This window comes from Choristoneura fumiferana, chromosome 30 (genome assembly GCF_025370935.1).
Source record: "Choristoneura fumiferana chromosome 30, NRCan_CFum_1, whole genome shotgun sequence".
NCBI classification, from domain to species: Eukaryota; Metazoa; Arthropoda; class Insecta; order Lepidoptera; family Tortricidae; genus Choristoneura; species Choristoneura fumiferana.
Window position 1 is genome coordinate 8,273,480 of NC_133501.1, and position 22,139 is coordinate 8,295,618.

The window sequence follows — 22,139 nt, forward strand, 5'->3', positions numbered from 1 at the left end:
CACTTTTAATTATGACCTTATTTCCGTAATTATAATTATTAGAGACTTCAAATTTGGCAAACAAGTAGGACATACTAACAGCTAAAAACTGTTTTCAGGATTTACAAAATTCCTACGGGAATGGGAATAAAATGGGATTTATATTTTTCACTTCAAAATGGCCTATTTGCGTAATTAATTATTAGAAATTCAAATTTAGCATGCAAGTAGGTAATACTAACAGCTAAAACGTTTTCAGGATTTTACTAAATTCCCACGGGATAGGGAATATAATGGGATTTATATTTTCGCTTCAAAGTGGCCCTAACTCCGTAATTATAATATTAGAGACTTCAAATTTGGCACGCAGGTAGATAATACTAATAAAGATGAAAAATGTCTCAAAGATTTTCCGAATATCCCACGGGATAAAAAGAATAAAGAGGATTTTATATACCAACTGAATCAGAAAAAACATAAGCTAAACAATAAAACTGGGGACTGGAGATTAGGCACACTGATGTAAATCTGGTAACGATTATTTAGCAGTGTCATCCTGCTCATCCTGGCGAGGATCGTCTCCGTAGAAGGGAACTCCTCAAAAGTTGATGAACACACGCAAAAAGAAATTAACATGATTGTTAAATTTCAATGAAATGCGTTTAAATGATATACACCGCCTGATGCTGCAGCCAGGCGTCTGCTGATGACGGAACTCCTCAAGGCTGATAGCATTGATACGAAATTTACATATACGTTCAACGAGTTTGACACAATTACTGAGCAATCACCCGCGACCTTTATGATAGCTACTTTTGTGTCCATGCAATGTGTGTTCATACAGTTCCTCCACTTCCACACTGTAAGAACACAAACAAATCACACAAATCCATCTATCACAACCACCACTTTACACTGACGCGTTTCGAACTCAACCAGAGCTCATCTTCAGAGCAATACAACCGTTCAGCATGCTACGGTGTGAATTTGGCATAGATGGACCTAATGTAATACAGAGGTGCACTAGGGAAAGATTTTTAAGAAAATCTTATGGAATAGGAAAATATATCATCATCTTTGTTTGTTTCTTTCTTTGTTGGGGGTATCTCTGAAACTACTGAGCTGATTTAAAAAAATCTTTTATCAATAAAAGATTCACTATCCTTGATTGACATTAAAGTACCACTTTAAAAAAAATGCAAACTTTCCGCAGAATAAAAATAAGTTTTCAATTTTGTGGCAGATTTTCAAAATTATTTCAATAATACTCGTAGAAAAGTACAATGTTTCTCTAATCGACAATTAAGAATTTTAAAATAGATCATAACAGTAATTCATGTCCAAGGGAACTTTACAATTTCTCGGGATATTCCTATAGGTATCGTGTATGAAGTCGCGGGAAAAAGAAAATGCGTAGTACTTTAACGTTTTCTAAAATTCCAACGCTGAATCGGCGAAGCAGGGTTTAAAAGTTGGTAAGATTAATCATAATCAATGACATACGTATGTATAGGTTGATTTTTGTATTACAAAATTTACACCACTGTCTAAAAGAAAATCTGTCTGTATTTTTATTTCCATGTAATCCTCCGAAAAAATTAATCAAAACCGAAACATGGGATCGCAGAAAAGTAAATGTATGTTACTCCAAATTTTACGCGAGCGAAGCCGCGGGCAAAAGCTAGTGTTTTATAATTTAAAAACTACACAATGCTGTTATCGAATAGAAAAACAATTTTTAAGCTACCTTCACAAATAACAAAGTTATAAAGGTTTGAAATTCAAGATTAGACAGAGAAGACATACTGGCATGTGACGTCACACGCCAGTACCGCCATACTTGCTGCATAGAGAAAAGCGTTTGAGAAAGAGACAGGTATATAGATTTTTCAAAAAATCACTATAAATCCAGTTTTCAACCGATTTAAATTTTCTCTTCGCTAAACACTATCTGTATATCTATATTTTCATAATAATATTAAGATATGGCAAAATCAGGAGTTGTCAAATACCGTATTGCAAGGGTGGCTGTTCTTTGCTCCCAAGTATAGTTAGCGGTTCCAGTGTATGTTACATCTCTGTCAATATAAACTAGCCCTGTTTTTATGACGGTTTTTGCTGTTACTGTGAAAGGGGTGCACTTACACCGAGGTTTTCAACAAACAAGCCCAACACTAAGCCAATGTATGCACAGGACAAGCTAATAAACAGGTTAAAGAAAACTACATGGTATCTCTGACCATGGAATCAAGTTATGATTGGGTTTTTGGAGTCTTTTTGTATTTTTTATTTCAACTCCAAATTTGTTACTTTTACGGGTATCCCGTGAAACCATATCGAAAATACAAACTGAGACATGGATGCACAGAAAAACCAGAAAAAGAGACCAGCGCTGGGACCCAGTGCTTGGTTTCACGGGATACCCGTAAAAGTAACAAATTTGGAGTTGAAATGAAAAATACAAAAAGACTCCAAAAAACCAATCATGATTTGTGTGAGCGGTTAGTTCCGAAAGAATGTGACGTCTCTCTGCTGCTTAAGTAGCATAGTAGAAATAAGCAACCTGAGATATGTATGCATAGAAAAATTCGTGTCTAGATTCCTGTCCAGCAGTGGTGTAGAGGTTATAGCACGCAGCACGGATTGCTGAGGACCTGGGTTCGATTCCCAGTGCTGGTCTCTTTTTCTATTTTTTCTGTGCATCCATGTCTCAGTTTGTATTTTCGACATGGAATCAAGGTTTGATTCTAACTCACAAAACTAAGCTACTATTGTTTTGTAACATTTAAAAAAAAATACATAATTTATTCATCCCAACGTTTAATTGTTAAATCAGTGTATCGGACATGGCGGTGTTATCGCTGTCTCTTGGTCTCGGGGGCCTTGAAATATTTTTTGACAATTATTTGGCATCTTTAATATAAACATTTATCGATGTGCCGTCAATTTAGTATTTTTATTTTGTTGTGGATTTTTTTTCTCAGATTTCAATGCAATTTGGTGAATTGGTAGTTGCTTATTCTGACTATGGTAAGTCCAATTTCACACTAGGTCCTACAAATTTTTCCATTGAGTTGCACAAAATGTATGGACATTTCGTAACTAAACTGAAAACTTAGTATAAAGGAACTCAAAATGAAAAAGAAAACGACAACAAAATAAAAAATGGCCCTAACATTTAAAAATACATTTAATTTGTATGAAAAAAAATTAACAGTGGTCATATTTTTAAAAAGTAGCAGAACAAAAGTAGCTCAGTTATGCTACTACAATCGAACCGTGAATTTAAAACCCCATGGTCAAAGACTCCCTGTACAGTCATGTCAAATAGATGAAAAAAAAATCTGGTGCTCAAGGTGATCTAAACACTGTCTTATTACCTTGGCTGTAGAGTCGTTATACAGGGTCTCTCACCATGGGGATTTAAATACAAGGTTACAACTTTAAAAAAAAAATATTTATTTATTTATTTCATCATTTCACTATGTACATGTCACCTTAGGTCTAAATACAACCATGTTTTTTTTTATTCGACTGGATGACAAACGAGCAAGTGGGTCTCCTGATAGTAAGAGATCACCACCGCCCATCAACATCTGCAACACCAGGGGTATTGCCAACCTAGAGGCCTAAGATGGGATACCTCAAGTGCCAGTAATTTCACCGGCTGTCTTACTCTCCACGCCGAAACACAACAGTGCAAGCACTGCTGCTTCACGGCAGGATTAGCGAGCAAGATGGTGGTAGCAATCCGGGCGGACCTTGCACAAGGTCCTACAACCTGCAAAAGTTCAAGGGCATAGCAATATTAGCAATATGTATTTGTATTGAAATATATTTAACCAAACTTAACTAAAAACATGAATAGGTTATAACAAATTAATAAAATTCATACACATCAAGTACTTAAATAAAAAGCCGTGGTGGCCTAGTGGTTTGACCTATCGCTTCTCAAGCAGAGGGTCGTGGGTTCAAACCCCGGCTCGCACCTCTGAGTTTTTCGAAATTCATGTGCGGAATTACTTTTGAAATTTACCACGAGCTTTGCGGTGAAGGAAAACGTCGTGAGGAAACCTGCACAGCAATTCAATGGTGCGTGTGAAGTTCCCAATCCGCACTGGGCCCGCGTGGGAACTTATGGCCCAAGCCCTCTTGTTCTGAGAGGAGGCCTCTGCCCTGCAGTGGGACGTATATAGGCTGGAATGATGATGATGACTTAAAATAAATTAATAACAAAATATCAGTAAAAAAAATTATGATCACTGCTGGTTTTTTTTTCACACCAATCAAATGTTTTTTTTATGTATGCGTTGTAATACAAAATTGACAGCACATTGATAAATGTTTAACTCAGTGATGTCAAATAAATGTCAAAAAATATTTTCATGCTCTTAAAATGGTACTTTAGTCTGCATATCCGGAATAAAGCTCCTTTTTATTCTCTAGGGATTAAACCTTGGAAACCCCTAAACAGCCAACACGGTGTTTATGAATGGGGAATTTTTAGGGCGTGGAAATAACCTGAAAATGCCAACTGTGCAAAAATATATAAATAAAACACAATTTAGTTTCGTGAAACACAATTAATGATTACGAATACGAATCTATTCAATTATATTAATCATTGGTAGTCCAATTAGTTTTAAATTTTTAAACTGTTGGCTAAATATGCAAGCATTTAAAACGTCACTTCATAAACAATAAGGGGCTGTTTCACCATCCATTGATTAGTGTTAACTGGCGGTTAGCTGTCGTGCCGTCTCTAATTGTTTTGTTTGAATAGACGTAGACGGCATCACATTTAACCGTCGGTTAACGCTAATCAATGGATGGTGAAACAGCCCCTAAAACTCGAACCATCTCGTGTCATTATGGCTTGTTTTAGTCCCTCGTTGAACAATATACTATAAAGGTCCCCGTACTAAGAGACAGCGAAGCACCGCCATGTCCGATGCACTGACTTAACGATTAAACTATGAGGATCAATAAATTATCTAAATTCAAGTTATTTGAAACGTTTTAAAACAAAATTAGCTTAGTTATGCGAGAATCGAACCTGGAATTTAAAGCCTCATGATCAGATCAGAGACATCACGTATTTGACATCATCATCATCATCTGCTGGGCACAGGCCTCCTCTCATAATGAGAGGGCTTGGGCCGTAGTTCCCACGCGGGCCCAGTGCGGATTGGGAACTTCACACACACCATTGAATTACTTCGCAGGTTTGTGCAGGTTTCCTCACGATGTTTTCCTTCACCGGCAAAGCTCGTTGTAAATTAAAATGTAATTCCGCACATGAATTTCGAAAAACTCAGAGGCGCGAGCCCGGGTCCGAAGCCACGATTCTCTGCTTCAGAGGCGATAGGTCAAACCACTAGGCCACCACGGCTTATACGTAGAATTTAATTAATTTTTCAACTTTTACTTTTTCTCGTAACTCGATCGTATTGATGTTGCCATAATAAATATAAACAATTGCGAATTTACTTTTTTTTATGTATCCCTGAACACGATAACAGCATTACGGGAAAATTCTGAAGGCTCACATTTCCCTAGGGACCTTCGCGCGGGATACAATAAATACATAACATATTGTAATATACTGTGAACGGGTTGTTGGGGAAACAAGGTTGGGTATGTATTTGCGAAATGAGTCAGAGAGCCTACTCCGAAGTTCGAAAGTCGAAGTTCGTATCGTACCGTCCCTCTCGCTCTCGTATTAAACAGTATAAGTGTCAGACCGCACGGAGTTTGAGTTTAAGTTTTCTTGAGAATTATTAGTAGTTTAAGAGTAAATAGCAGCCTAAGGTATAAAATATACCTAAACTTGGAATATTCCGTACAAAACACGAAACCCTTAGAAAAATATTACTTATTTTTTCATAATGGCCACGGAACCCTATTTCGGGCGTGTCCGACAGTCTCTTGGCCGGTTTTCTTGACACATTTTAAACTTTCGTGATTTTCACTCATACTCAAAAATACCACAAACAGGACTTATCACGCTAAACATAATCTAATCGTGACGTGGCCACTGTAATGTTGTCGAAACGTCGAGGTAAATATTATTCGTGTGTTTTAGCATGATGATGTTTGAGGATCGGGCTGCCAAAAAAGCATACGTGGGACGACCGACTGGTCGCCGCCCGGTTGGGCGACCCAGGTACCGCTGGGAGGACAGTGTCCAGGCGGATCTGCGACGTCTCCAAGTCGACGACTGGCAAGAGGCTGCGCACGATCGGGACAGATGGCGTGCTCTCGTTTCGGAGGCCAAGACCCTCTTTTGGTCCCTGAGCCAAATTAGTTAGTTAGTTTAGCATGATAAGTCCCGTTGGTGGTATTTTGACTATGGTTTATGTGATGACACATTCCTTGCAACCCATACTCACCCATTCTGGTGGTAATGCAGCCTAATTAGAACCCTCTGGTTGAAACGCCATAATGCAAAACACCGAGCTATAATTTCTATAAACAGTAGCTTTTTTCATTACAAACTTTTTGTTTTAATTCCTGCTATTTAATATACGTAGCCTATAAGTTTCCCGCAGATATTTTTGCTCTCTGACCAATGGATTTCTTTGTACAAAAATTAATAAAGAACTTGACTGTAGACTTTTAACAATGGAAGACAGCTAGTGATGGGCGAAAGCGTTACTTCCCTCTCGCCGTGAAAGTCGTTACAGTGATAAAAAATCACAGTGAAAAATACTTGTGTTTTTGTCTCGTTGATCGCTCACATAACACTATAGGTACGTTTTGGTAGACGCTATATTATAGTATAGACAGTAAAAAGACACATTTTGCGAATCAATTCAATCAGACTATATACTAAGAAGTCCAAAATTCAAACTACGTATCTTGCCGTCCCGCTGCCCCTTACCATTATTTAATACGAAAGTGAGAGACGGTAGGGTACGATACGAACTTCGATTTTGGAATTACGTGGTAGCCCTCCTGTCGGTGTAATCGGCACTCCGATAGGTACAGTCGGAGTAAAAAAAGGTTCGTCACCTTAAGATCTATTTTCCTTTGCTCAGTATGAGCGATAATCTTTTACCAATTGAGTATGACATACTGCATCAAACTGTCAAACTGCTAAACGTAATCTTGTTTAAAGGTGACCATAGCAACCCTACCACTACACCTTGGCACTGACAAACACTGCATTATTTGATTCAAACTCTTACGACGCTGTTTATTAAAAAGGTTTGGTATTGATATTAAAACTAGATATATGTTAGAGGTGTATACTATTTTGACCCTTATTATCATGTCAAGAAAGTATAATTTAATATGCCCTTGTCTACTTAGTGCTTTGGTTTCAAAACGTACTAAGAGTCTATGACTGAATAAAGGAATCAATTTAATAACTGACGAAGGTTTTCCTACTCCCACTGTACAGACAACAATAACATCGGACTTTACTTTTTATATATTAATAACATTATGTATCGGCCTTTACTTTACTTATTATATCATCACCTCGTTTTCCTTATCACAATTACCTTATAGTCCACATTACTTTAATTAACTATTTCTTTTCAAAAACGATATTTTTTTAACCTCTTGCGACCCACCATACAACAAAAATTGACATTGAAAATTAAACCTTAATGTCTCATAGATAAAATTGTTTTTTTTGTTAATTTGAATGATACAGAGAAAATGTCACTATTCCTTTTTCAAAAGATATAAATTCTATTGCTAACAATATGTACTAAGTAGTATTATCACTTTGAACCTCAGGAGGTTAAGCAGCGAACCATTATTGTTGCGTGACGGAGACTACGAGTCTTTTTGTGACCTTCGCTTGTCACGGTGATACTTTTGAATCACTGTGATTTATTCACCGTGACGTTATTTTTGACCCACCTCTAGACGGAACTCCAACGAACTCTACGGAACCTTTAATTGTGAATCTTGCGAAGTTAAATATGCAATTTTGGACTTTGAACGAGTTCGAAGATATTTAATTTTAGATTAATTGTAATTGGAGGCGCGGACGGCGAAGTGGGTTTGGCTATGGTGTTTTGTTTACTAACTTTAGTTGTCTCGAAGAGATCGTCTATTGAATCAGGCGTCCATATCAATGAACTAAAACAATTACTTTGCTCACCCGCGACCTTATGATAGCCATGTTAGACTAACATCTGTTAGCATGTTTGCGTTGCTCTGAAGATGAGCTGTGGTTGAGTTCGAAACGCGTCAGTGTTTGTGGTGATATATGGGTTTGTGTGTGTTTTTACAGTGTGGAGGTGGAAGAACTTGGACATTCTTGCATCGCAGCTATCATAAGGTTGCGGGTGAGCAAAGTTAATTATTTTCGTTCGGTAATTAATTAATTACTATTTAATGGTAATAGAGAGAGAGAGAGAGAGAGAGAGAGAGAAAAATCTATTTACACACATGCGCTACACATAAAAATAAATTAGATGGAAAGAATAAAAAAATAAAATCGAATTATATAGTGGGCCCCACTCAGTATAATGTTACGGCAAGCCGCAACGCTGTTTTTCAGTGGGACCCATAATAGCTTAAGGCACTTGTCCCACCGCCGACGATGAGCGAGAAGCGAGCAGAGCGAGTAACTAGAAACGAGTGGGCGAGCAGTGAAAAGCGAGTGTTCGAGCACGACGGGCGATTACTCGCTCCACTCGCTCGAGCCGGGCGGCCGCCAAGCTAACAGCGCTGAGCGAGTATCGCTGAGCTAGTTTTATAGCTCAGCGAGTTTTATTAGCTCTTATCGCTGCGACAAAAGATGTAAGAGCGAGTTCTCGCCGGCAGTGTGAACCGCCAGCGATCAACTATTAATATATATGTCTCTTTTACTCACACAGGATCTTATATCTTTTGTTCGTTTCTTGAGCGAGAAAATAGTCGATAGCCAATCGTTTCCTCGCCGGCGGTGAGACAACTGCCTAAAGCTAGCATAAACACTGGTAATTTGATACTAGAATGTAATCTACACTAGAATTACAATAAATATAAATACATTTGTAACTGTTACAAATACAATTGAATTAATGCGGCTAGCACACGCAATGCTTCACATTACATTTCTGTGTTTAATGGAAATATTAATGTTCACGCTTACTTATAAAAGTCTAATTAAGGCTTACAAGTATGCAGGAAATATCTATATGTAAGTAGGGGTAGTAAAGGCCGGCAACGCACTTGTGACTCTTCTGGTGTTGCAGGTGTCCATGGGCGACGGTAGTCGTTTACCACCAGGCGATCCGTTTGCTCGTTTGCCCCTATACCAGTCCATAGCCAGTATGAAAAAATAAGTAATATTTTTCTGACGATTTCGTATTTTATACGGAATCTTCCAAGTTTAGGTATAGTTTATACCTACCTTAGGCTGCTATTTACTCTTAAACTACTAATAATTCTCAAGAAAACTTAACCGTTATAGTTTTCCTCGTAAGTTTGATATACTTACTATCAAACTGAATTTTTTCAAATTTTTCCACCCACCGGCTTAGATTTTATAGGGGGGGACGCTCGATTGTAATGAAAATTTGCACTTTAAAGTTGAATATTTTGCAAACTAATCACTGAATCGAAAAATCGTTTTAGCAACCCCCTTATGGTTTTAAAAGACCTATGCAACGATACTCCACACTACATGGTTGGATGAGAAAAAAAAATCACCCCCTCTTTACGTCTATAAGAGGTCCTACCCAAAAAAAAAAGGTTTTAATTGTTTATTCTACCTGTAGTTTACATATTTATATATCCGTGTAAAATTACAGCATTCTAGCATTGATAGTCCCTGAGCAAAGCCGCGGACGGACAGACAGACAGACAGATACGATGCGTCACTGCGATTCCGTACCGCCAACGTTTTTTAGGCAGCGGTGGTGCCGCTCGTTTATCTAAAAATATCTACATATGAGTTACAAAAGTAAAACTTTACTACTAAGGATACAGTAGAGGTATAAATTATTATTATAATTATGTTCTATTCGACTGGTTGGCAAACGAGCAAGTGGGTCTCCTGATGGTAAGAGATCACCACGGCCCATAAACATCTGCAATACCATGTATTGCAGATGCGTTGCCAAGCTAGAGGCCTTAGATGGGATACCTCAAGTGCCAGTAATTTCACCGGCTGTCTTACTCTCCACGCCGAAACACAACAGTGCAGCAGTGCTTCACGGCAGGATTAGCGAGCAAGATGGTGGTAGCAATACGGGCGGACCTTGCACAAGGTCCTACCACCTGCTAATTACAATTATGCAATAAAACGGCCAAAAACTCCGCACGCCCCTTAAATAACTAAATAGAAGCACTGCAATGTGTCACACAGCTAATTTACAGTAATTAAATAAATCAATAATAATTTACATAGCTAATTTATTTGTTGTTGTTGTTGTTGTTTCTTTAAAAAATATGGCTCTGTCCATCGGAGGACAATTTTGCCAGTGTCTAGTAGTTTTTGCCGTTGTACGGTAAAAAAATTCTAGAAAACGAAATATGAGACGTAATGGTGGATGAACGATGACAGCGCGCTATACTAAACTAGTACTAAAGTTTACTCGCTAATTTATTTAAAAAAGTGTATTCTGTTTATTTGACAGCAGGATTATGCCATTCACTCATTCATTTTAATTCATTCCCCTTTTGTGCAATCAGTTCTTTTGTAGTTGTGTTGTTACTTCAACTCTCGTGGCCCTAACAACACTGTTTGCTGTTTAAAACCTACGTGCTCATTAGAAAAAGTAAAACACTTCTACCCACAATTTCCTTTTTCAAACTACAAATTAAATTTCCAAACGAAACCACTGGCTCCGTTGGGTGCCAATTTCCCATAATAACCGCTGCTGCCCGGAATTCTAAGTATTAAAGTTTGAAACAAAAAGGTTGTAACTACATTAGTTACCAAATACCAACTTTGTGTTCAAAGTACTGAGTTTAATATTGTATTTTATACTAGATAGCATACATTTTGTCGCATGTGGTTACTAGTGCATGCGAGATGTTTAGATACAGATATGCACGAACGAAAAGGAAAAATATGGAGTTGACTTTCGTTCGTTAAATATTTTAGACTTTCAGAATTATTATACCGCTACACCACTGATGGTTTTGACCATCAGTGGTGTAGCGGTATAGCACGCGGTACGGAATACCGAGGACCTGGGTTCGATTCCCAGTGATGGTCTTATTTTTCTGGTTTTTCTGTGCATCATGGGATGACCGTAAAACTAAAAATTTGGAATTGAAATAAAAAATACAAAAAGATTCCAAAAAACCAGTCTTAATTTCAGAATTATTGTTTTTTTTTCAGAATTATTATTATTATTATTTTAATTTATGACGGTGGAAGCATTCTACACTTCCACTGAACGTAGATATTGTTAGTGTTTAGTTTTGTAACTAAGGGTCCCCATACATCCCTGTATTATTATTATTTTCGAAGGATTGGTTTTTCTCAGCTCTAGACTGGTATTAACTACATTTACGGGTTATCCACCAAGTAAATGTAGCAAGAGTTGTAGAATAAATAGTTTTTAAGAAGATTGCTGAGGGCTATTTTCAGGGTCTAGTTGCATGAACTTTCTCACTATTCTGCATGTATTAAGTATTGCGGCTTTTTGTAAAATTGTGTAAACGTGTGATTTTATGCCTAATAAAGTAAAAAGTAATTGCGACCAACTTCCAGTAGTCGGATTTACTTGAAATTTGGCATACTTATGTAAATCACGTGACAATACAATAATCTAGTAGTGGCATCCTGGTAGTCCAGCCAGGATCGTCTCCGCAGGATGGAACTCTTCAACGGGTAATAGCATCGACTTGAAATTTGGTATGCAAATGTAGTTTGGGTGACAATGCAAGTACAGTCAGCAAAAAAAGCTTGTATTAAAAATGAATTTTTTGTGGTTAGGTTATTTAATTTTCATTCAATTTTTATGGAATAATCGAGAAAAACTAACAAAAATGCAACGTTCTCAGCTGAGCAGGTATAAACGCTCTTAACACGATTTTTTCCGACAAAATATGATGGCAAAAGATTATTTACTACATCTTTATATTACCTAATTCACCCTCTCTATACTCGCCCCTTTTCTGTTTCCATCATTTTCACAGTTTCGCCTTTCGTGTCTGAATATTGAAATATAACTACCGCCTGGGTTTGCCTAGGGTAGGTATTATATGAAAAAAACTTAATTGTTGTGTTGGAAATTGCAAACTGCCTGACGTATGGTTAGGCTGTAGGTAAGTACTTAGCGGGTGATTAGTATTTACAAGTGACATGTTTTTGATGCAACGGAATAGGGTTTAATTGGGTTGCTTTTTTTACCCTGAATTCTGGCGCTTTGAGGCTTTATAGGGAAATAGAATAGTATATTTTTGATCGAGAGACTAAAATAAGCCAATGTATCCCGAGGTGGTTAGCCATCCGAGGTTTAGCGAGAGCGATAAATATCCGAGGGTTTATATTGACTTTTAGTCTCGAGGTGAAATCTCTATTTTTCACTTCGATTGCGAGAAAACGTTTTCTGTGAAAGAATTCCACAGTCCATAAAACTTTCTTAGGTTTTTAAAATCTTTCTAGATTTCGGCGGCAAAAGATTATCAATTAAGTATGTATGTCTTTTGCTCTTTGTTCGACATCATAATTTTCACTATCACTTGACGACATTGTGAGAATAATCAATTTATTTTAATCGTTTATGATTTACGCTCTACTAAAGTTTTCGCGGTAAGTATTTTTTTCCAACCAGACACAGATATAACAAAATCGCATCGGCGAAATGGTCCATACACAAACTGGAATAAATAGAATGGCGCCACCTTCTATGCGGAAAAAGTATAGAACTAAGACCGCGTAGACTAAGAACGTAACATTTTCGTCTTGAAAATGGTCCACACACACTCTTATTTTATGCCAAAAGCTAACCAAGTACTGGCTAGTTGAGTTTATCTAAGTCACTCGAAGTAAATTAAAAAAAATATTATTTTTACTCCCTAGGGACTGAAGTACTCAATTTACTCCCGCCTCGTAAGGCTTTATTGGCCTACTTTTAGAGCATGAGAAGTGAAAAAGAAGTTATAGTTAGTGCCACCAGAGTTCACGTAACGCACACAACAACATGTCATGTAATGACAGCAGAATTTTGACATTCACTCATTCATTTAATTCATTCTCCTTTTATGCAATCAGTTGTTGCAGCTGTGTGTGTATCATTCATTTATTTTCATTCATTTTAACTCCCGTGTCAGTACTATTATATATTCTGTGCCCGTGTGTAGGCGTTATAGGGTGATTGTTGTAACCTAGCAGTCTAGATTATTTATCGGTGCTAAAGAAAATACACTGTTTTTACTAATGTTGAATCAAAAAGTTTAAGTAAGTTTGAAAAGTCTGAGTAAGTTTTTCATAAGCGATAAGGCCGCCTACTGCTTACCTTGTAGTTTTTTCTCTGTGTACCTGATTTCTGTATCGCTTTATGAATTCCTGGTGTACAATTATTGTATTGTTTTTGTTGAAAATGTCATTTTTAATATGGTCAAGGACCACGATAAATTATTTCTCTTTCAATTAACTAAAAGAATTTCCTTGCTCACCCGCGACCTTACGATAGCTAAGCTTATGCAAAATATGCGTGTTCATGCAGTTCCTCCACCTCCACACTGTAAGAACACACACAAATCACACAACCCCATCTATCACCACCACCACACTACACTGACGCGTTTCGAATTCAACCAGAGATCATCTTCAGAGTGACACAACCGTACACCATGATACCAGTTGTTAGACTAACGAACCACAACCACCGTTTTAACTTGTCACTGTAACTCCCCAAGTACCCACATACGTTTTATGAAACAAAACCAAACTACCCACAAATTATTAATAAATTTTTTAACCGTCCTTCAAAACTACCTTGATTTTTATTTATTTACTGTCAATGCATGTTTTATTAACTACCATTGCTGAAATTAGATCCAAGCCGTAGCAAGGGAGATGAAACTAAATTTACCTGCTCATTAATAATAGACCCCATACTGTTGTATCTAATTATCTCCATGCATTCTAAAACATCGAGACGAAACCCCTTGCCACAATACTTGCCTTGGTTTCTCTTTCTTTATAAAACACCGACGTTCAACAACAAGTTAATAATAAAGTCATTAAAAATTGTAACCTACCCTTCTGCTCTCCTCTGTCTGAAACCTATCCTTTTGACATTTTGTTCATTGATTTGACATTTTCTTGACATTTGGCTAGTGTAATAACACTATAGCTGACATTTGGATTAACCGGTCAGACACATGTATACTTTGCTGCTGTCAGGTGTCATTGGCAGTAATGGTTGCTAACCTAAAGCGACCGGTTGCCATTAAACAAAAAGTTGAAGTTGAAGTTGACATTTGGATTTGGATTGCAGTTTTTTTTTTTTTTTAATGGCAATATACAAGTTCGGTTAGAACAGACGATTGTGCCAATTACAAAGTGAGGAAACGAAGTAGATTTTGGTTCGACAACATTAAACCAATAAACACATATGTATGTAAACTCTTTATTTTACAGTCGAGTTTATAAACTTGCTGTGAGTACATTTTTTTTTATTCGACTGGTTGGCAAACGAGCAAGTGGGTGTCCTGATGGTAAGAGATCACCACCGACCATAAACATCTGCAACACGATGGGATACCTCAAGTGCCAGTAATTAAAAAATTAAAAAATAAATAATAAATATTTAGACGTCAAAGAAATTATGGCTAGACTGTTTCGCTTTTGTAATTGTTTGTAATATATTCTTTTCGTTTTATGTTGGATTTAATGTAAATAATTTTGTATTTATTTTCTCTCTTTTGAGTATTTCTGGTTTTTCTCTTTACCGCACGTAATTTTCACTGTCTTCTTGTCCTCTATATAACAAAATGTTTTCTCTTAACTAAGTTAGCTGGAAGAGATCCCTTTTTAGAGATAAGCTCGCCTTTGTTCTCCTCTCGGTGTATTTGTATTTTTATTTGTATGTGCAATAATATCATGGGACAATTGACACCAAACGACCATTTTTCATACATTCTCCATTTATGTAATAATTTCATTCATTCTCCTTTTATATGGAATCAGTTCTTATACCAGTTCTCCAAAAAATAAAAATTTCAGCCGCGCACCTGCGATAGATGGATAGAGATGAGATGCAAGATTAGCGCTGTGATTTATACCCGGCATCAGGACAAGTGTCAGAGGTGAGGGGCCAGATTGGTTTGGAAATGTATGACTGGCTCATGCAGGGGTTTTAGGGAATTGTAACCTGAGGTCAGAGGCCTCATAAAGAAAGGAACGTGAGGCATATTTTCTACGAAATACGTCTCCAACGTATTGAGTTTGGATCGATGACATTACAGACTAAATAATAAAAAAAGGCCATGAGCGTGTCGGACACGCCCAAAATAGAGTTATATCAAGTAATATTTTTCGTATTGTGTACAGAATCTTCTAAGTTTAGGTATATTTTATACCTTAGGCTGCTATTTACTCTTAAACTACTAATAATTCTCAAGCAATCTTAGCCTTTATATTTTTTCTTGTAAATTTGATATACTTACTACCATCTCGATTTTTTACAAATTTTTCCGCCTAACACTTTAGATTTCAGAGAGGGGGGATGCTCCATTTTAATGAAAATTTCCACTTCAAAGTTGAATCGAAATCCTAGGTACCTACCAAATACTAAGTAAAAATACTTTATTATGACAACTCGAAAATTGATTTGTAAAACTTACCAAGTGACAGGCCCGCAAAATTCCCGCTGGAGTGCGAAGTATAAACGAGTATGTAAGTAGGTTTAATGAGAATTCGAGTAAACAAAACTACTCAGACTACAACTTACCTGAGATACGTCAGTTCTATGCCGGTAGCTGAAACAAAAAAAAAATGAAAAATACGTGTACCTACAAAATGAAATCAAGACGACTAACATCTTAGTGAACGTGGGTCGGCCATTCTCATTTTATTGTGCATCTGTCTAATTACCGTACCGCTTTTTTCCCGCACTAGTGAAACGGTAATTAGACTTGAGTGCCCAGATTAATGTCAATGGCAGCTATCCTTTTTCTAGATGTGCACTCAGTTTCAATCAAATTAAGATTGGTTTTTTGGAATCTTTTTGTATTTTTTATTTCAAAGTGCATAGGAGAAATTCGTGTCTGTATCGATGTCCAGCGGTGGTGTAGCGGTATAGCACACGGCACGGAATACCGAGGACCTGGGTTCGATTCCCAGTGCTGGTCTTATTTTTCTGGTTTTTCTGTGCATCTATATTTCAGTTTGTATTTTCGATATAGGTTTTACGGGATGACCGTAAAAGTAACAAAAAAAATTGTAATTGAAATAAAAAATACAAAAAGATTCCAAAAAACCAATCTTAATATGCCCTATCGCTTCGCAGGTTTGTACGTCGCGATGTTCTAATTCACCGTATCTCGTAGTAAATTTGAAATGTGATTTCGCACATGAATATCGAAAAACACAGAGATGCGAGCCCGGATTTGTATCCAAGATTCTCAATTACCGTGTCAGAGTCACCAAATCCCAATCACCATTCACCAAATTTAGCGGGCAATCGGCAGACATTAAAACCCTCTCGACAGATGCACTAGCATACCTTAAATCTAACCTATTAATTATTTAGTTTAAGTAGAGAACCAGAAGCCATACGATAAATAATAACCGTGTCAGAGTTGCGGGAAAAAGGCGACACGGTAATTAGACTCGTGCACAGACGAATAACAATGGCCGACAGCAATATCCAGTGAAGTTCCAGCACGAATCAGACTCGCACTTGACCAGTTTTTTAATAATTTCAAAGTACACTCTTTGTACAAGTAACCCCGCCGTCTCAAATAACTCAAGTACTTAATTTTTCGTAAACAAATTTAATTTGATCTCGAAAACTTTACAAAGAGGAAGTTGAGAGCTGTGGAAGTTTACCTTGGTGAAAGTGACGACGGTTTCCACCAATAACGTGCGAGAATGTGTTGAGAGGGATTTGTTTTTCATTAACCAATAGGAACGCTTCATTTACACATCCTCGCTCAGCACAGCTCTGGTGGAAACAGCTGAGCGTAGCGAGGCGAGGTAAGTGAAGCGTTCCTATTGGTTAGTGAAAAACATTCCTCGCAACACACCCTCGCACATCACTAGAGGGAACCCTGCTTAAAGCCACACCTCCTTTTTTTATGGTATAGGGGGCAAACGAGCAGGCGGATCCCCTGATGGTAAGCAATTACCGTCGCCCATGGACACCTGCAACACCAGAAGAGTCACAAGTGCGTTGCCGGCCTTTAAGGTAGTAACTTGAAGGTCATATCGGTTCGGGAATACCGCAGGCGATAGTTCACTCCTCCTTTGAGTGTTCAATCATTTTTTTTTTAACTGACTCCAAAAAATGGGGTGTTCTGTGAATATTATTATTATTAATATCGTGCAAAAAACGGCAAAAAATCACGTTTGTTGTCAGGGCCCGTTTAATTTTTAATTTACTATGTTTTTAGTATTTGCTTTTATAACGGCAACAGAAATACATCATCTTAGAAAATTTCAACTTTTTAGCTGCCACTGTCCATGAGATACAGCCTGGAGACAGACAGACGGACAGTGGAGTCTTAGTAATACCCTTTTTACTATTTGGGTGCGGAACCCTAAAATAACCTAATAAAATTTATTTTCTTATCGAATACCAGTAATCTTCCTAATCTCATGCCATTCCAATCGCAATCTTATTACAACCCCATAAAGCCCTTAATCAAATATTAACGTAATATAAGGGTTGAATCGATTCCACGGAATTATGGAGTTATATGCTGTAATATTGTCGCAGGAAAAGTGTGGTGCAATGAGACTGGCCTGCGCAAAAACAGATAAATAGTTTACATGCTTTTATTTGACTGAAATACCGGGTAAGTGCGAGTCGGACTCGCGCACCGAGGGTTCCTTACACATTTATAGGTATGTAAGTAGCGCTGCAGGCGTTTAACGCTTCAGCATAATGCTGAGTCAGCGACCGTTTCACTTTCGCGGGGACACACAACATTGTGTATATTGTATTTACTATTTTCATGTGTTTTTCTGTAATTTTTTTATTTTATTTGTGTTAATTTTTCTGTATATGTGTGTCTTCTGTGTTAGTGAATAAACGTCTTCTTTCTTTCTGTTCTTTCTTTCTTAAGTGAACGGGAATCGTGTCTTGAAGATATTTCTCGCTTTTTGCGAGTAATTTTATACATCCAGTGTATGCAGAGCCCTACTCTTAAGCAAAATGTACGCAGTGTGGGGTCAGATTATATTGGTTATGATATATAGATTGGTCGAGATATATATAGAAAGACAAAAAATCAAGATTTTCAGACTTTCCTAGTTGGTTGTATTATAATAGCTACATTCATACCAAATTTCAAGATTCTGAGTTCACGGGAAGTACCCTGTAGGTTTTGATGCCCTTGCGAGTTTCGAAAATTTGCGGAAATTTGCAGCATAAACGGCTGCATCTTTTGATTGCGTTGGCTTAGAAGTTAAATGATTTTTTCACAGCTCCAAGGGACAGTAGACTTCAGTATTTGATATAAATTTCAGTTTGATACCTCCACGCGTTCTCGAGACAAAGGGTCTTGATAGACAGACAGACAGACAGACGAACGGACAAAAAGTGATCCTATAAGGGTTCCGTTTTTTCCTTTTAAGGTAAGGAACCCTAAAAAAAAAGAACTATCAACAATTACTTTGCTCACCCGCAATCCTACGATAAATCTACGTCTCGTCTATGCAACAAATATGTGTTCGTGCAACTCCTCCACCTCCAAACTATAAGAACAGTCACAATCCAACTGTCACCAACATTACACAACGCTGACGCGTTTTGACCTTAGCCAGAGTTCATTCTCAGAGCAGCATAACAGTTCACCATGCCACCAATGTGACTGATGAACTAATAGGTATAGTTGGTATAGTTTAGTTGTAGTATAGTTTAGCAGTGTTTCCGGACAACTATGACACTAATAAAAGGCCGGCATCGGACCAATGACTCTCCTTGAGTAGCTTGCTTGTTTGCCTCCGTCTCATAATAAAAAAAACCGGACTAGTGCGAGTCATACTCGCGCACCGAGGGTTCCGTACTAATTTTTTTTTTTATGTGATGTAACTAAAAATTCATGCTTTTTGGCAATTTTTCCTTTATCTGTGCTATAAGACGTTGCTTCGTACCAAATTTCAAGATTCTGAGTTCAAAGGAACTACCCTGTAGTTTTTGATTCCCTTGCGAGTGTCGAAAATTTGCAGCATTTAAACGACTGTATCTTTTGATTGCGTTCGCTTAGATATTTGATTTTTTGACAGCTGTAAGGGACAGTAGACCTGAGTATGTGATATGAATTTGAGCTTGATACCTCCACGCGTTCCTCATAAAAAGGGTCGTGACAGATAGACGGACATCAAAGTGATCCTATAAGGGTTACGTTTTTTTCCTTTTGAGGTAAGGAACCCTGAAAATTCACTTACAAATTGGCCGCTGGAAGCCGTGGTGACCTGTGATTTGACTTATGGACTCTCAAGCAGAGTTTTCTCTGAGTTTTTCGAAATTCATGTGCGCAATTGCGTTTGAAATAAACCACAACCTTTACGATGAAGGAAAACATCGTGAGGAAACCTGTACAACCTGCGAAGCAATTCAATCGTGTGTGTGAAGGTCCCAATGCGTACTGGGCCCGCGTGGGAACTACGGCCAAAGCTAGTGCCCAGCAGTGGGACAGATATAGGCTGGGATGATGAATTACAAATTTGGTCAGAACAGAATTCGGTGTGCGTGTTCAATTCAGCCCTGGTCGCTTAATGTTATGAACAGGCAAGTCTTACTGCGCCTGGGGTAAGTATAGTGATCCATTATAGACATAACATTAAGGACATCAAGTTATGGCGTAAGGCATCAGTCCCACTGCTAGCGCGTTACAAAAAATCTGTCAAAAAATATTATCAAAGCTTGTTATACTATCTTTCCCATCTTAGGCCTCTAGGTTGGCAACGCATCTGCAATACCCCTGGTGTTGCAGATGTTTATGGGCGGTGGTGATCTCTTACCATCAGGAGACCCACATGCTCGTTTGCCATCCAGTCAAATAAAAAAACACTGCTCGCTGCTCGCCAGTGGTGGAACTAGTGCCTTAAGCTAGTTGGTAATTACTTCACTGTCGTTTGTATTAATAATTGATAACAGGGGGCGCTGCAATCGCGTTAGGGTGACGTATGCATGACGTGATGTCATTTGACATGTTGATTTTATGATTTTTAGGGTTCCGTACCTCGAAAGGAAAAACGGAACTCTTGATCACTATGTTGTCCGTCCGTCCGTCTGTCAAGACCCTTTTTCTCAGGAACGCGTGGAGGTATCAAGCTGAAATTAATATCGAATACTCATATCTGCAGTCCCTTGAAGCCTTGAAAAAATCAAACTTTTAAGTAAACGCAATCAAAGTTACAGTCATTAAACAACGTGATTCCATACAAATTGCCGTGCACTGAATACCTATAGAGTACTTCCAGTTGTCCTAGAAACTTGAAATTTGGTGTCAAGGTAGCTATTACAACACAACCAACTAGAAAAGTCTGAAAATCTAGTTTTTTTTAAGTGTGTGTAAATATAATGACCAATATAATCTGACCCCACACTGCGTACGTTTTGCTTAGGAGCAGGGCTCTGCTTACACTGGGTAAGTTAAATCACTCGGAAAAAGCGGGAAATGTCTTCAACACACGATTCCCGTTTAGATTCCTATAAATGTGTACGGAACCTTGCCCGGTATTTTATTTTTAGATATGTGACTCATGGGCACTGATGATGATTTCCCATCAAGATTGGTTTTTTGGAATCTTTTTGTATTTTTTATTTCAATTCCAAATTTTTACTTTTACGGTCATCCCGTAAAACCGAAATTGAAAATACAAACTGAAATATAGATGCACAGAAAAAACCAGAAAAATAAGAACATCACTGGGAATCGAACCCAGGTCCTCGGTATTCCGTACCGCGTGCTATACCGCTACACCACTGATGGTCAACGGTACCGACACGAATTTCCTATGCTTCTCATAACTCAGCTTGTGTTTCTTACTTAGTCACTTAAGCAGCGACGCTAGCATCTCTTGTCCGGGTGAGCGGTTAGTTCCAAAGGAATGCCGAAAAAAAAAAAAAAAAAAAAAAAAGTTTAAGGGCTTACGGCATAGATGTCGCTAGCGTCGCTGCTTAAGTGACTAAGTAAGAAACACAAGCTGAGATATGAGGTGCATAGGGAAATTCGTGTCGGTACCGTTGACCATCAGTGGTGTAGCGGTATAGCACGCGGTACGGAATACCGAGGACCTGGGTTCGATTCCCAGTGATGGTCTTATTTTTCTGGTCTTTTCTGTGCATCTATATTTCAGTTTGTATTTTCGATTTCCCATCAGATGACAAGCATACTAGTTTGCCTCCCTCACTCCTCTTGTTAACAGTTATTTTTCATATGTTTTATGTACAATGAAGAGTTATACAATTTAATTCAATACAAAAGACGATGGGTCTACTGATGGGACTACTAAAATATTCGAAAATAGTAGTTCGTATCGCACTGTCCCGCTCACTCTCGTATTAAATAACATTATTGTAAGCCGTGGTGGCCTAGTGGTTTGACCATCGCCTCTCAAGCAGAGGGTCGTGGTTCAAACCCCGGCTCGCACCTCTGAGTTTTTCGAAATTCATGTGCGGAGTTAATTTGAAATTTACCACGAGCTTTGCGGTGAAGGAAAACATCGTGAGGAATCCTGCACAAACCTGCGAAGCAATTCAATGGTGTGTGTGAAGTTCCCAATCCGCACTGGGCCCGCGTGGGAGCTATGGCCCAAGCCCTCTCATTCTGAGGGAGGCCTGTGCCCAGCAGTGGGACGTATATAGGCTGGGATGATGGGATGATCGTTAGCGGACGGCTAGATACGAAGTTCGTATCGTACCGTCCCTCTCGCTCTCGTATTAAATAGTATAAGTGTCAGAGGGACCGCACGACACGAACTTCGAGTTTCGAGTTTCGGAGTAGCCCAGCAGGATTCGCTATATTTTTAAGTAAGTTTTTTACACAAATGTTCACGAGTTGAAAGAAGCACAAAA

At 38.1% G+C, this 22,139-nt stretch overlaps 1 protein-coding gene across 5 annotated transcripts in view; it reads right to left on the reverse strand.

Moving 5' to 3' along the window:
• Positions 1-22,139, reverse strand: part of LOC141444740 (igLON family member 5-like) — a 253,183-nt gene that overhangs the window by 224,276 nt on the left and 6,768 nt on the right. Inside the window, exon 2 of one of the 5 annotated variants that reach the window (XM_074110363.1) lies at positions 15,843-15,870. The exons of the other annotated variants lie outside the window; for them this stretch is intronic. The gene's annotated coding sequence lies outside the window, so the exon portion shown is untranslated. The remainder of the gene's footprint in view (positions 1-15,842; positions 15,871-22,139) is intronic. 5 annotated transcript variants of the gene reach the window in all.